The sequence below is a fragment of the Phoca vitulina genome, unplaced genomic scaffold (assembly GCF_004348235.1).
Source record: "Phoca vitulina isolate PV1807 unplaced genomic scaffold, GSC_HSeal_1.0 scaffold18, whole genome shotgun sequence".
NCBI classification, from domain to species: Eukaryota; Metazoa; Chordata; class Mammalia; order Carnivora; family Phocidae; genus Phoca; species Phoca vitulina.
Genome location: NW_022589721.1, coordinates 8654310 through 8668988, shown reverse-complemented (window position 1 = coordinate 8668988; position 14679 = coordinate 8654310). Strand labels below are relative to the sequence as shown.

The 14679-nt window shown below is 31.3% G+C and overlaps 1 pseudogene; it reads right to left on the bottom strand.

Moving 5' to 3' along the window:
* Positions 1-3448: 3448 nt before the first annotated feature.
* On the bottom strand, positions 3449-3532 carry LOC116639624 (annotated as a pseudogene).
* Positions 3533-14679: the final 11147 nt, after the last annotated feature.

Genomic DNA, 14679 nt, shown 5'->3' with positions numbered 1-14679 from the left:
GGCAGAGGGAGACAATCTTCAAGTTGATCCGTGCTGAGAACGGAGCCCACTGAGGTCTACCTATCCCAAGCCCTATCTCAAACTCAAAAACTCTGGGACCCTCCAAGAAGCTAACATTACATGAGAAAACTATTATAGGCATAATAATATCAAAAGAAGTAGAATTATTTCTTTGTATATTACATAATAGTATATCTAGAAAATTTAAGAGAATAATAAAAAGTGAATATTGTAGCAGACTATAAAGCATATTTAAAAAATCAATTGCTGTCATTAACGAAAACCAGAATCTGAAGAGTCAATGTATGATAAACTTCTATTTGTAATAGCAACAAAAGATAAAATGCTAAGAAATAAACTCAACAAGAAATTTGAAAAAAATCTATTGGAGCAAACTAACTTTGAACCAATCTTTACAGATACAAAAATAGCTGAAAACACCTTTTATATTTGGATATAAATTATCATTCTCAAAGGTTATTAATGCTGCTTGTTAAGTTCACACCATCCTTATAAAGTCTGTTTTAAACCTGGAGTTAAAAAATTTGATTCAAATTTCACATGGAAAAATATTCAAAAAGAACAAAAAAATACAGGAAAATAACAATTCAGATGATTAACACCACACTTATTTGGAATTATGACTATGGCATATAAATATTCATTTACAACTTTAACGAAAGTAATGATACAGGGACACCTGTGTGGCTCAGTCGGTTAAGTGTCTGCCTTTGGCTCAGGTCATGATCCCAGGGTCCTGGGATCGAGTCCCACATCGGGCTCCCTGCTCAGTGGGGAGCCTGCTTCTCCCTCTGTCTGCCGCTCCCCCTGCTTGTGCTCTCTCTGACAAATAAATAAAATCTTAAAAAAAATAGTAATGATACAATAATGATATAATTACAACAAAATAACATCAACAAAAAAATAACTTTAAAAATAATTAAGATAGGCCGCCTGGGTGGCTCAGTCATTAAGCGTCTGCCTTCGGCTCAGGTCATGGTCCCAGGGTCCTGGGATCGAGTCCCACATTGGGCTCCCTGCTCCATGGGAAGCCTGCTTCTCCCTCTCCCACTCCCCCCTGCTTGTGTTCCCTCTCTCACTGTGTCTCTCTCTGTCAAATAAATAAATAAAATCTTTAAAAAAAATTGAGATAGAACAATAAAGTTTTTTCTGGAATATAACCCAATATTTTTAAAGAATAAAGTATACATAATAAAATTATGATAGTCCCTGCTGGGATATAAATTATTTGACCATAAGATCCAAAGGAAAAAAAAATCTCAAAATACAAAGCAAATGCTAAGCTAAAGTCAGGGTATCTAAAAACAAATAATAAAAGTTTCAGAAAGAGAAAAAAAGGCAAAAAGGAGGGACATAAACTAATAAAGGAACGTTTTTAGAGCTGGAGAATGACTTAAGTCTTCAGAAGAAAAGGGAACACTCTGGTCTACACAGAACTGATGAATAAAGACGTGGGTTTTTTTTGTTGTTGTTTTGTTTTTAGTTTATGTTTTCTAAATTTATAATCCTGAATACCAAGTCCAAAGAGAAAAAAAAGTTCAGGAAAGAGCATATTATCTTCCATGAATTAGGGTCAGTCAGGCTGACTTCTTGGCATATCTGGAATATAGAAAATAGTATTCTTTTTCCCATAAAATTTGCCTCACAATGCAAAACTCTTTTTATAGTCATGAATAATGTAAAATGTTCACTATTTTTTGGCTGCCAACTTTTAGACAAAGAAAATAAGTCAATGGTTTAACTGATATTAATCCTGACAATTTGTAGAATTAACAAAGCTAGAGAGAGAGAAGAAAAGTAGACAAGAGATAGAATTAAGTGTGAAATGACTCTAATAGTTTAATATTGTAAGAAAATCTAAAAGTTCATTTATCTATAGCTGATGGGACAAAAATTAAAAAAATATATCAATAGCTCTTTAGAAATACAGAGTTAACAAAAAAAGGAAAGAAAACAGTGATGAAACTCTGCTAGGAGTTCAGACGTGAAAAATCAGTGGATACTATGTGGTGACATTTTATTTAAAGATGTAAAGGAAGTTATGATCAGAACTAAAAACAGAAATAAAATCATTATATATTCTTATCAGGAGTGAAACCAGGTGGCTAGTTTGGACAGGGAAGACATTTGCTCTTTCTTATAAGATCTTTGGTATGGTTTGATATGTTTTATTTGTAAATTTAAAGACACAATGAGAATACCCAGAATAGTAATCAGATAGGAGCCTAAGAAAAAGCAATCAATAAATTCCCAATATAAAAACAAAAATATTTAGAAACTAGAAAGGAATACAATATACGATTTATGAAAGAAACACAAATAATAAAATTCTAAGGAAAAACCAAATGTATAAAATAGTAAGAAATGTATAAAATGGGAAGGATGTAAAAAAAATGTTCTCTTGTTTTTTTTTATGGCTAGGGAGACAAAGTATTTTTTCAGATGTTAAATCTTCCTTAAATATTCTATAAAATTAAAGTTATAGTAATTAATGCCAGCAGCCTATTTAGGGTAAACTTCACAAATAATATCAACATATAATATAGAAAAATTAATATATAATATTTGTCAGAAAAAATATATATAAAATATAAAGAGATGGTACTAATTTATCCATTATTTTAAAGTTAAAATGATGAAGATAAGGAATATGTAGACAGAACAAATAAGATTTTATTCCAAAGCACATGGAAATTCAGGATATCATGAAAGAACTGCCTCAAAAATTGTTGGATTTTCTAGAGGTATTTGGAATATAAAGCAGTCATTTGGAAAATATCAAATCTGAAGGTTCAATTTAATTCTTAAAACAAAAGCCATCATAAATAATCAAAAAATTAAGTTAAAAATCATAAAAGTTAGTGTAGAATTAAATATTAAAAAGTGGACAGCATGAAAGCCTTTCTTTAGAAGGCATAAATACAAAGCAAAACAAAAATTACTAATTGACAGTCCAATTTACACATGAGAAAATCAGGGTAAAGTGAAGTTTATTTGCCTAAGGACATAGAATTAAGTATTAGCATAGCTTGAATCCTAAGTCATTCTTTGAATTTATTTACTACACGCTTGTGTTATTATCATAATTAAAATGCCTTATTAGTATTAGCTAAATGCAGGTCTCCAAATAACATTACAGTTATTAAATAGTCCTTAATCTAGAAAATGTTTTTGATTTGTTTAGGTTCATTAGGTGGCTGTAAATGGTTTAATTCAGTTTGCTAGTGAACATAGCTAACAAAACAAGATCATGGATCTTCTATTCTCATGAGAAGTATTAAGTGATTCCTCTTCTACATCCACATAGTATTCAGATTGAATTTTCATCAGATTTATTTCATCATATTTTACATTTTAGGGACCTGAGAACACAAGTGATTCAGTCCATGGTAAGCCTGTAGACTGTAGCTTATTCATCATTGTATCCCCATAGTAGATGAAAAGTTTTCAATTAGCAATAATCGGCCTCGGATAAACCTCATTGGCTACGATACTGCCACTGCGCAAAGCTCCCATAGTAGATGAAGAAAACTTTAAGTTGAATTGTTTTATACATAAAAATACTTATTATACAAGTATTTTACTTACTGTGCTGGATGTATATTATTTTAATCAAAGGAAAATTTAAGCATAGGTGTGCATGATAAAGCTTATATAAGGTTTGCTTTTGTCTATGAATATACTTCATGTGTAGGCTATGAAAGACTTCATGAGTAGGGAAGTTTACACCGTAAGTATTGATAGGTTATAGAATGATGAGTGAATGTTTAGGAATGAATTAAGACGTGAATAAATATAATTACTAGACTAGGGGCATTTATACTGTTCCTTAACAACAGATGGCAATTTTTACACTGCCAGTGGTCTTGTAAACACTTTACTCAAGATCTAAAGTGGAAATTAATTTCTACTCATATGTATCTTAACTCATAGTGGGTGAAATTAATTTAAATATATCTATATATTTGTCAATAATATAAGTATATAAATAATACTTTCAGTGCATATTGACCCCAAAGGAGCCACACCTAAGAGACATCTTTTACGTATTAATATAGTACATACATACAAAAGTTTTACTAAACACCCTTACGTCTTGGGCATATTTTATTTTCTTCTATTTCATTCTTTAAACCTTCTGATTATGATGCAGTAAACTGATTTCCAAACTCAATGTGTTACTGCTCATAGGGTGGAAAACATTCTAACACCTAAAATATTTTAAATATATACTACATGCACAGATTTTGTTCAGCTTTTTGCTTTGATTTCCTTAAACTGTAAGGCACATTCAGGATGAAAAAAATATCAGATATAGAAAAAAATATTTAGAAACGAATGTGAAAATGTAGTTGTTTATCTTGTTTATTTATGTATTTTCTTAGTTTTAGATTTATATGAATCCATTAGTTTTCCATACTTAAAGGAAGTTAACAATTGAAATATTTAATTCTTTCCTGTACTCCCTACCTCCTATTTGCTTTTTGTTTTGTAAAGTTGCTAACCCAGTTCTATAGTTCTATAAATATTTACAACACATTGTAATACTGATAGAGTTATAAACACAGTCATGATGTTGGTTTGTTTTCCTGATTACTTGAACTGTATTTTTCAATACTTTTTAAAAATAAATGACTTGTTAAAATGCTGTTAAAATTTCCCTTTACATAGACAAGTGTAAGGTTCAATTCTGTAAATTAGCTGCTTAAAAGAGTCTTATGTCATACAGACTTCAATAAACTTCAAAGAGGTTTGGAAAAGATGTTCTCTAAAACCACCAAGAAAGACAATATTCCACAATGAGAAATAGCTAGGTAAAAAGAATGCTGTGAAGTCACAGAAGCACAGACCAGCCTAATGTCCAGTCATCAGCTATGACCCTTTTCAAGAAAATGCATTGAGTAGCCTGAAAAGATAGTGTCAGTTCCAGAAATGGAGCAAAGTTGTGCAAATTGCAGCCATAGTTTGAATCAAATGTTCCATCTGAAAATACTGTTGATCTCTTTATGCCATTCACATTTTGTCCCACTCTACTATCACTACTTCTTTAAATATTAACCAACTGGGGCGCCTGGATGGCTCAGTCGTTAAGCGTCTGCCTTTAGCTCAGGTCATGATCTCAGGATCAAGCCCCGCATCAGGTTCCCTGCTCCGCGGGAAGCCTGCTTCTCCCTCTCCCACTCCCCCTGCTTGTGTTCCCTCTCACTGTGTCTCTCTCTGTCAAATAAATAAATAAAATCTTTAATAAAAAAAATAAATATTAACCACCTAAAGATCATGATTGGATTATCAACATACCAAAAAATAGAAAAAATATGGAATTAAACTAAAAATTAACATAAGGCTAGTAAATAAGTCACTGTGTCAAGGAGGGTGGCAAATTATATAATGAGTATCATTACTCACTGGGAAGGCTAAATGTAGGGATACCTTGTGACAGAGAGAAAACATATGTTCTAGAAATGTCTTTGGCAATCAAGAAAGGCATTAAGCCTATCTTTTAATGGCTTTCAAATGGATGGGAAAGATATGCTTAAGGAGAGAAGAGTTTTATTTGAAGCTGAGAAGCAAACAATATATTCATGGAAGAAATAACATAATAACACAGTTTGAAAGCATTACAACAGGAAGCATGGAAAATTTGGACTATTGCTATTTTTGTCATTTTGGATTTTCTATACAAATATAACTGCACGTAGATATTAACATATTTGTTTACATTTAATCTTTTTTTTCCCAGTTGCCCTTCATTAGCAGTTCATCCTACATTTCTCTCTGGAGCACCACTCCCTGAAGACTGCAGGAAGTCCTACTGCTCATAGAGTTCAGAAAGGGTCAGTCCAGGACTAAACACTAAACCAAGACTAACTAAAGTCTAAATGACCCAGGGTATTATGAAAACTTCTCACCACTCATCAGTGCACCTTGATGCCAGTTTGTGTGCCCTGTTCTAGGACCTTGTGTTGTCATCTGGTCTTTATCCCACACTCATTCTATCTTCCTTGTAGATTCTGTTTTAGGGGCATTTTCTATACTGAGAGAAGAATTTAGGCAGAACCATGCAGGACTTTCTCACTGAGCTTTTCCTCATTGGGAGACTATTTGGAATCTCTTTTTCTCCCTGAAGTGCTGGGTTTCTTTGCAAAGTGCTCTTCCCCACATCAAGGAAGAGTTCTGTGCAACATCCCAATAGTTTCTATTAGATTTTCCTCCCTCCCTGTACAACATCCTTGACCCATGAAGACAACTGATAATGCACATTCAAATATGTAAAACAATTATGTAAAAACAAAGAGGAAAGTTTATATGATGTTTCTTGAACAAAATAAGGTATATTCAAAGGCAGTTAAAGACTCCATGCCATGTATTTTAAGTAATTACTTTAACAGGTGCATTGTTACTAAATTAAAATTATACTATAGTCTTGCTAACTGCTTATTTTCCCTGCTTTTGTGTAATTGCCAATTCAAGGAATATGAGCATTTAAAAATCACATTATACATTGTTATATCACCTGCAAACTGTCTATGAATGTTCATTTTACTTTGTATTTGGCAACAATTATATTTTTGTTCATATTTTTAAAATTGGCTAGATTAAAAACAAATTGTATCTCACAGCTTACAAGCAGAAAGTAATCATCAATTAGAGTGAGTTTATTTAAAAAGAAACATAAAATTAAAGAGCAAACCCAGGCATAGAAATAAATATCTACTTTTGTTTCACTGTTTCCAGTTCCGGGAGTAATTGATTTTGCCTTCGAAAGAAAATTATATGTTTACGAAACGCCATGGTTATGATACACTATGATTTATAAATCCAAATAAAAACTGGTAGATTAAAAATAGAATGTGCATATACTTTTCAGTAAAAATATAAGAATATGTGTATTTCTTTAGAACAACCTTCAAAAGCTTTATATTAGGTGGTATATTTAAGTTTAAAATGAATTCCACCACAATATCAGTATGCTGTAGGCACTAAAGTAGACTGTGATTGTACAATATAATTTGCGAGGCAAAAGTTTTCTTAAAACACCAGATTACAGAAATCTAATAGTGCTATCCTGATTTCCTAATCATGCATTATATTTATTTATTCTCATGTAATCATGCCTAAAACTCAGACCTTGCAAACAAACCAACTAATATATTTAATATCTATCCTAATGGAAAATAGCCGAAGTTACATATATTTTCTCAGTAGTTAATGCTTCAATTATACACATTTCTTCCTGTTTTAACTCTGGATTTAATTTTCCTTTTGGACTCTACCAATTTACATTCTTTTGCCCTCCTCACTATTCCAGTGAAATTGCCCTCTCTCACTCTCTTATATAGTAACATAATTTCTATCAACTATTTTTTTCCTTTTTAAAGTATGACTAAACATAGTGAAATGGACAGAAGTGTATAGTTTTATGAATTTTGAGAAATGCATACACCCATGTAACCCAATCAACCCAACACAATCAAGGTAGAGAAATTTATGTCACTATAGAAAATCCTCTCATTCTACTTCAAAAACCCTCCTCCAGTGACTAGCTCAATAAATTTCATCTTTTTTTTTGCAATTTGATAACTTAATATAAATGGAATCATAATGTATGTGCTATTTTGCACTTTTTTCATTCACATGCTTTTGAGATCCAACCATGTTATTTAATGGATCAATGGTTCTCTTTATTGTTCAGTAGTATTCCATGTTATAAAAATACCACAATCTGTGGACCTGTTCTCTGTCAAAATCATTTGGATTATTTCCAGTTTTTTGTTGATATGTAAAAAAGCTGCTATGGCACATTCTTGTACAGGATTTTTGTTGATACACATTTTTATTTCTCTTTGGTAGTACTTAGGAGTAGAGCTCTTAGGCCAAGGGTAGATGAATTCTTGCTTTTATAAGAAACTGCTAAGCAGTTCTCCAGAGCAGTTGCATCATTTACATTTCCATCAGAAACATAGCAGAGTTCATGTGACTCCCCATCTTTGCCAAAATTGGATGGTTTTGATATTTTAAATTTAAATTATTCTAGTGATGTGAAGTCGTAAATTGTTGTGCTTTTACATTGCACTTTCTAGATGACTATTTTTGGGCATTATTTTGTGTGCTAACTGGTCTTTCATGTATCCTTTTTTGGAAGTGTTTTCAAGTGTGTACATTCTTAATTTTCTATTAAATAGCTTGATTTTTTTTTTTTTGTATTGAGTTGTAAGAGTTCATGTATATAGATACAAGCTCTTTGTCAGAAATATGTATCATATTTTCTCTTAGTCTGTGGTTTGCAAAATTTTTTCCTTAACAGTGTTTTTAATGAGGAGAAGTTACCAATTTTCATGAGGTTTAATTTATTAATTTTTCTTTTATGGCTAGTGTTTCAATTGTTCTATGGGATCTTATGTCAAAGTTGCAATGGTATTCTCCTTTGTTTTCTTATAGCAGCTTTATTTTTCTTAGATTTATGTATAATAAATTGATCCATTTCAAATCATTGCTTCCAGTTATGACTGAAATTCCAGCAACATTTTTTGAAAAGACTTTTTTTCTTCATTGAATTTTTTTTGGCACCTATTTCTGGACTCTATACTGATCTATTTCTTTTAAAATCCCAATGCCTTTATACTTTCCTGATGACTGTAATTTTCTGCTAAGTTTTTAAAACAGGTAATGTAAACTCTGCAACTTTGTTCTTTTTTTTCAATATTGTTTTGCTACTCTAAATATTTTGCAAACAATCTGAGTTGTACTTAACAGGTGAAAGAATAAACAAACCGCATTATATTTATACTGGGGAATTGTACTCATCAATACAAAGAATGAATCCCAAAAGTAATATGCTGAACAAAAATGCCAAAAAATACTAAATTATCCCAATTATAGTATCATTCAGAACAGTCTACAAATCTGTAGTAAAATATAGAATATTGGTTGTTTTCTGAGCTGATGTGTAGAGATCTACAACAAAGTGGCATGACGAAATTTTCTTGGGTAACAAAGTGCTATATTTTGATGGAGTGATAGTAATATGACAACATTCATTTGTGAAATTCATTAAACTACACACAAAATATGTGCATTTATTGTTTATAAACTGAATGACAATGAGGTTGACTTCTAAAATTTACCAACTATAATTTGGATTTGTTTTATATTTCCCTTTATTTCTGTCAGTTCTCATTTCATCTATTTGGAAGTTCTTTAAGTACATTCACAATTACATTCCTGTTTTATTAATGAATCATCATGTAATATTGCTCATGTTATATTGCTCTTTATCTCTGGTCTTTAAGCCACTGTTTGGTGATGACTGTTGCTTATCTTTTTTTTACACATTAACAAGCTATATCTTTTCCTCTCAGCATCACTTTATTTAAAGTTTGTTCCTTGTGGACAGCATTCGGTTGGGTCTTGCTTTTTTATCTTCTCACAGTTTTAGCCTTTAGAGTATTTAGTCCATTCATATATTTTCAGCTCTTTGAGATAATTGCAGATTCACATAGGGTTGTAAGAAATAATAAAGAAATATAATATAAACACTTCATTTAGTTTTCCCCGAAGATATCATCTCCCACAACTATATCAAAACCAGGAAATTGACATTAATAAAATCTATTGAATTTTTTACGATTTTACCAGTTTTTCACACACTTATGTGTTAAGTGTTGTATGTTTATATTTAGTTCTATATAGTTTATTACATGTATTGATTTATATGACTACCACCATAGTCAAGTCATAGAACAATTACATTACAAAGATCCTTAATGTTACTGCTCTTAACATCCTCGCTATTCCTTCCTTCCCTAACTCCATACTACCTGTCAACCAACAACCTGTTCTCCATATCCATACTTTTGTCATTTCATGCATTTTATATAAGTGGACATGTATAGTATGCAACTTTTTTATACTGACATTTCTACTCAGGATGATACCCTTGAGACCTATCCAAGTTGTCACAAATATTGATTGTGTCCCTTTTTAATTCTGAGTAGTATTCTATAGTAGATTGTGCTATTATCTTGTTTTTTCCCCCATCAAAGGATATTTGGATTGTTTTCAGGTTTTTCAAATTATGAATAAATAATATTCACATACAGGTTTTTGTATGAAAATAAGTTTTCATTTCTGAGAGATAAATATCCAAGAGTACAATGGTAAGCACATATTTAGTTTTGTAAGAAACTCCCGTGATCTTTTCTAAAGTAACTAACATTTTACTTCCCTACCAATTATATATGAATAGTCCAGTTTCTCTGAGCTCTCACTAGTATTTGGTGTCATCACTGTTTATTAATTGATTGATTGATTCATTCATTCAAGCCATGCTGATTAGCGTGGTGATATTTTACTGTGATTTCACTTTCATTTTCCTTATGGCTAATTACATTGAATATCCTTTAATGTGCTTATTTGCCATCTATATAACTTTGGTGAAATGTCTGTTCAACTATTTTCCCATTTTCCAACTGGATAGTTTGTTTTTTACTATTCAGTTTTGAGAATTCTTTTTGTGATCTAGATCAAAGTCTGTCAAATGTGTGACAAATAATTTGCTCCATTATGCAGCTTATTTTTGCATCCTTTTCACAGAGTCCTTTGTGGAGTTTTTAACTTTTACAATGTCCGAGTTATCACCTCTCCCTTCTTATTTTATTTTGGTGCCCACCCTAAGTGCTCCAGCACCATTTGTTGAAAGACTATCCTTGAATTGCTACTGCATCTTTGTCAAAGGTCAGTTGTGTGGTCTACTTATGGGTTCTCTAGTCTATTCCACTGATCTCTGTGTTTACCCCTCTGCCAATACCACACTCCCTTGGTTGCTGTAGCTATTTAGTAAACTCGTTAGGTCTTGTTAATTATTCAGATGGAGTGATTCCTCTCACTTCTTACATTTCTTCCCAAATTATTTCTCTGTTTTTGACCCTCTGCATTTCCATAGATGTCAGAATAAATGTTGGGGAAAAAAAAAACTTGGGATTTTTATAAAATTGCAATCAACTTATAGATCTATTTGGAGGGATTTGACATCTTTATTATACTGAGACTTCCAATCCACAAACAAGGTATGTCTCTACACATATTTCATTCTTCTTGATTTCTTTCATTGGCATTTTGTAAATTTCAGCATACAGGTCTTATACATATTTTGTTTAGTATATAACAAAGTGTTTAATTTTTTGAGTGATTATAAATGCTACTGTGTTTTTAATTTTGGTTTCCATAAAATTGTCTGTTCTTTAACATAATTCTATTTTGAATAAATTAAGAAATGTAAAACTCATTTATTATATTTACCCACATATTTGACATACTCTGTTTTCTTTTTTTTTTTTTTTTGTAAATTTGAGTTTCACTCTAATGTCATTGTATTTAAGCCTTAAGCATTTCCTTTAGCATTTTTGAATTGTAGTCCTCTTGTTGATGAATTCTCTCAACTTCTATATATCTGAAAATGTCTTTATTTTTCTTTCATTTCTGAAGGATAGTTTTCAGTAGTTATAGTATTCCAGAATAATAAACTTTTCCTCTTCCTTCTCCTCCTTGTTGTCTTCATTATATTCTTTTACCACTTTATAGGCTCTCACTGGTTTTGGTGAGAAATCTGTGGTTATTTGTATTCTTGTCCCCAACATGTAATATGTACCTCCACCAGCTGTTTTTGAGAATTTTTCTTTATATTTGTTTTCAACAACTTGGCCATGATATGCCCCAGAATATTTACTTTGTGTTTATCCTCTTTGGGGTTCATTGAGCTTCCTACATTTCTGAATTACTATTTTTCAAAACATTTAGAAAGGTTTAGTTACTTTTTAATTAAATCATTTAACACCCTATTCTGACTTGCTTCTCCCTCTGGGACTCTAATTCAACATACTTTCCATTAAATGTTATTACATACACCACTGAAGTTCTGCATATTTCTTTTTTGTCCTTCATATTCTCTCTGTACTTCACAATGGAGAAGGGAAAAAACTAAACAAACTATATCATTAGTTATAATATAAAATTAGTAGACGTTATCTAAAATGAATGAGGATTATGCAAGTTCTATTTATAAGAAAAACAATACATTGTAATCATGAAAAAAACCAAAAAAATCACAAAGAATGAACTACAAGTGGAATATTAGCAAAAAATCCATTAAACAGTAAGCATAACATAAAATGACCTAAGAGAATTAAGAATATATTTGCCTTTATAAAAAGGGCATTTGATTATTAAAAGAAACTTGTAGAGAAAAGAGTTATAAAAAGATTAATTCATTAATGTTGCAAATGCCTGGGTGTTTGAATGAGAGCTCTTGCCAATGACTTTTCTTTTTAAGAAACAGGTGTGTAAACATTAAACACAGATACTAAATCCAAGTGCTCCTGTATTTCTTCAACTAAATTTTATGTAAATACCTATTAACCAGATTGTTCTTTGACTCTCCATAGTTTGGTTCCAATAGTTTTACATTATTTTCTACACCAGAATTAGGAATAGGCATTATTTTTAAATCACTCTAAGTTCTGTTAGGAGGATTTCCTAAAATAACTAATATGAAAATGATCATTAAATTATAAAATCCTATACCAGAATTATGTAGTGGTTTTCAATAATAGATTTTAAAATAGGTTTTCAATCTATTTTTATTTTCCATAATTACATAGACATACATTATCTAAGTAGAAGAAAAGGTAATTCTAGAAGTGTAATCGATACTAGAATGGATATCTGAGAAAAGATGCAGAATACTTGGCCTTGGTAATTTTAAAAAATATGGTAGGAAAAGTCCAACTCAATTGGTTGCATGCTTTGAACTCTGCTTTTATATTTAGCAGTAATGGGATTGTGTTTTTGAAAAACAGATTTTTTTTAGGAATACAATTTCCTCTACCAAAGAATACTTCTCTGAACAGTATTCACCAAGAATTTTGACTGATCTAATTAAAGTTGCAACAATCCAGTCACACTTCTCATATAGTGCCCCTTATTAGCCTTTCAGGTAGTTTCCTTTGCAATATAGCAAACCATGGCTAGGTCTGGGTTAAGGAAAATTGGATTCATTGTGGCAGTGATGACAAATTATCTTCTGCAAGACTTAACACAATGGGTCAAGAGAGAGAGAGAAAAACTAAACAAAAGAGAGGAATGGGATGGGAATGAATAAAGAATAAAACTGCATATTAAAAAAGCAATAGAAGAAATTTTAAAAACTGAATAAAAAGGTAATGCAAAACTGGCATAATTGGCTTTTCTTGTCATTAGAGATTATTACATTCTCATTTCTTTTATGATCAAATGTGGCATATTCTAGTCTTTAAGGGCCTTCAACATATTCAGTAAAAGCAATATATGCAAAATTACAGGAAACTCTTAGCTTTGAAATAATGGCTTGTAAGCCATAATGAACCACTAATTTTCTTCAGCACAAGATGATCGCAGTTAGTATGGGTTAAAAGTTCAATCTGACCCAGTATTTGATTTGCTCAGAGTAATCATTAAGTATTATAAAAGCACTTTCCTATCTTCCTATGATATATTTTGCCAATATCAAAAACTGGAAAAGGGATTTTAATATTTTTTGACATTTTTGTGTTATTCATGCACTAACGATTTTGTTAAATACAGCTTAGGATAAAATCATCCCAGGCATACTTAATATAAAATGGATGTCAGCTGATATTTGGATTCAGTGCAAAGTAATAATACAGTATTAAATAAATTGTTCAAGTGACTAATTTAATAAATCGTGTAGTGCTTTTACAATGCCTTAAAAATGGGCACATTCGTTCTTTAGAAGGTTTCTGAGCAAGTCAAATCTTTTTCAAGGAATGGGAAATATAGTGTCCAGACCAGTTCAGAATGTTCAAAAATGCTCTCCTTGCCCAAGAGCTCATATTAGAATCCACCAGGAAATGTTTAAAGAATATTAATAATGTAGTAACATGCCCTAAATATAAATTTAAATAAAAATTAAATATAAAAAAAATGGGCACATTCAATACTGTTGATTTTGCTGCAAAATTGTCTGTGGATCTTCTAAAATTTCATTTGACTTTTGTAAAAAATACTGTGATATAGATCATAGAGATGCAATTTTACCTATATTAGATAAAAGGAAACTAAATCTTAGAGAAGGTGAAACAAATTTCTGATATTCTATAACTATTTCATAATTTGGCAAGGATTTAAGGTTACTTTTATGAGTAACACCTCTGTGCTTTTACCCAAGACTATAAAATATATAATACCTATTAATATATGATACATGTGTATCTGTAATATATAATATGGACTATGGAACACATTAAAAATAGTTATACATTTAGTTTTCTACATAGGTGTTGAATTTTAGAAAAAACTAACAATATCTTTGTCTAATATTATTTTTAAACTAAATGTAATAGGTCAGGATGGTCAATAATATGTACTTTGGTAGACTCAGCAGCAGGCTCATTCCTTATGATGTCCCTTATTAAAGGAATAACATTGGGGCACCTGGGTGGCTCAGTTAAGCATGTGCCTTAGGCTCAGGTCATGATCCCAGGATCCCTGGGATTGAGTCCTGTGTCACACTCCCTGCTCAGCCGGGAGTCTACTTCTCCCTCTCCCTCTACCTGCAGCTCCACCTGCTTGTGCTTGCTCTCTCTCTCTGTCAAATAAATAAAA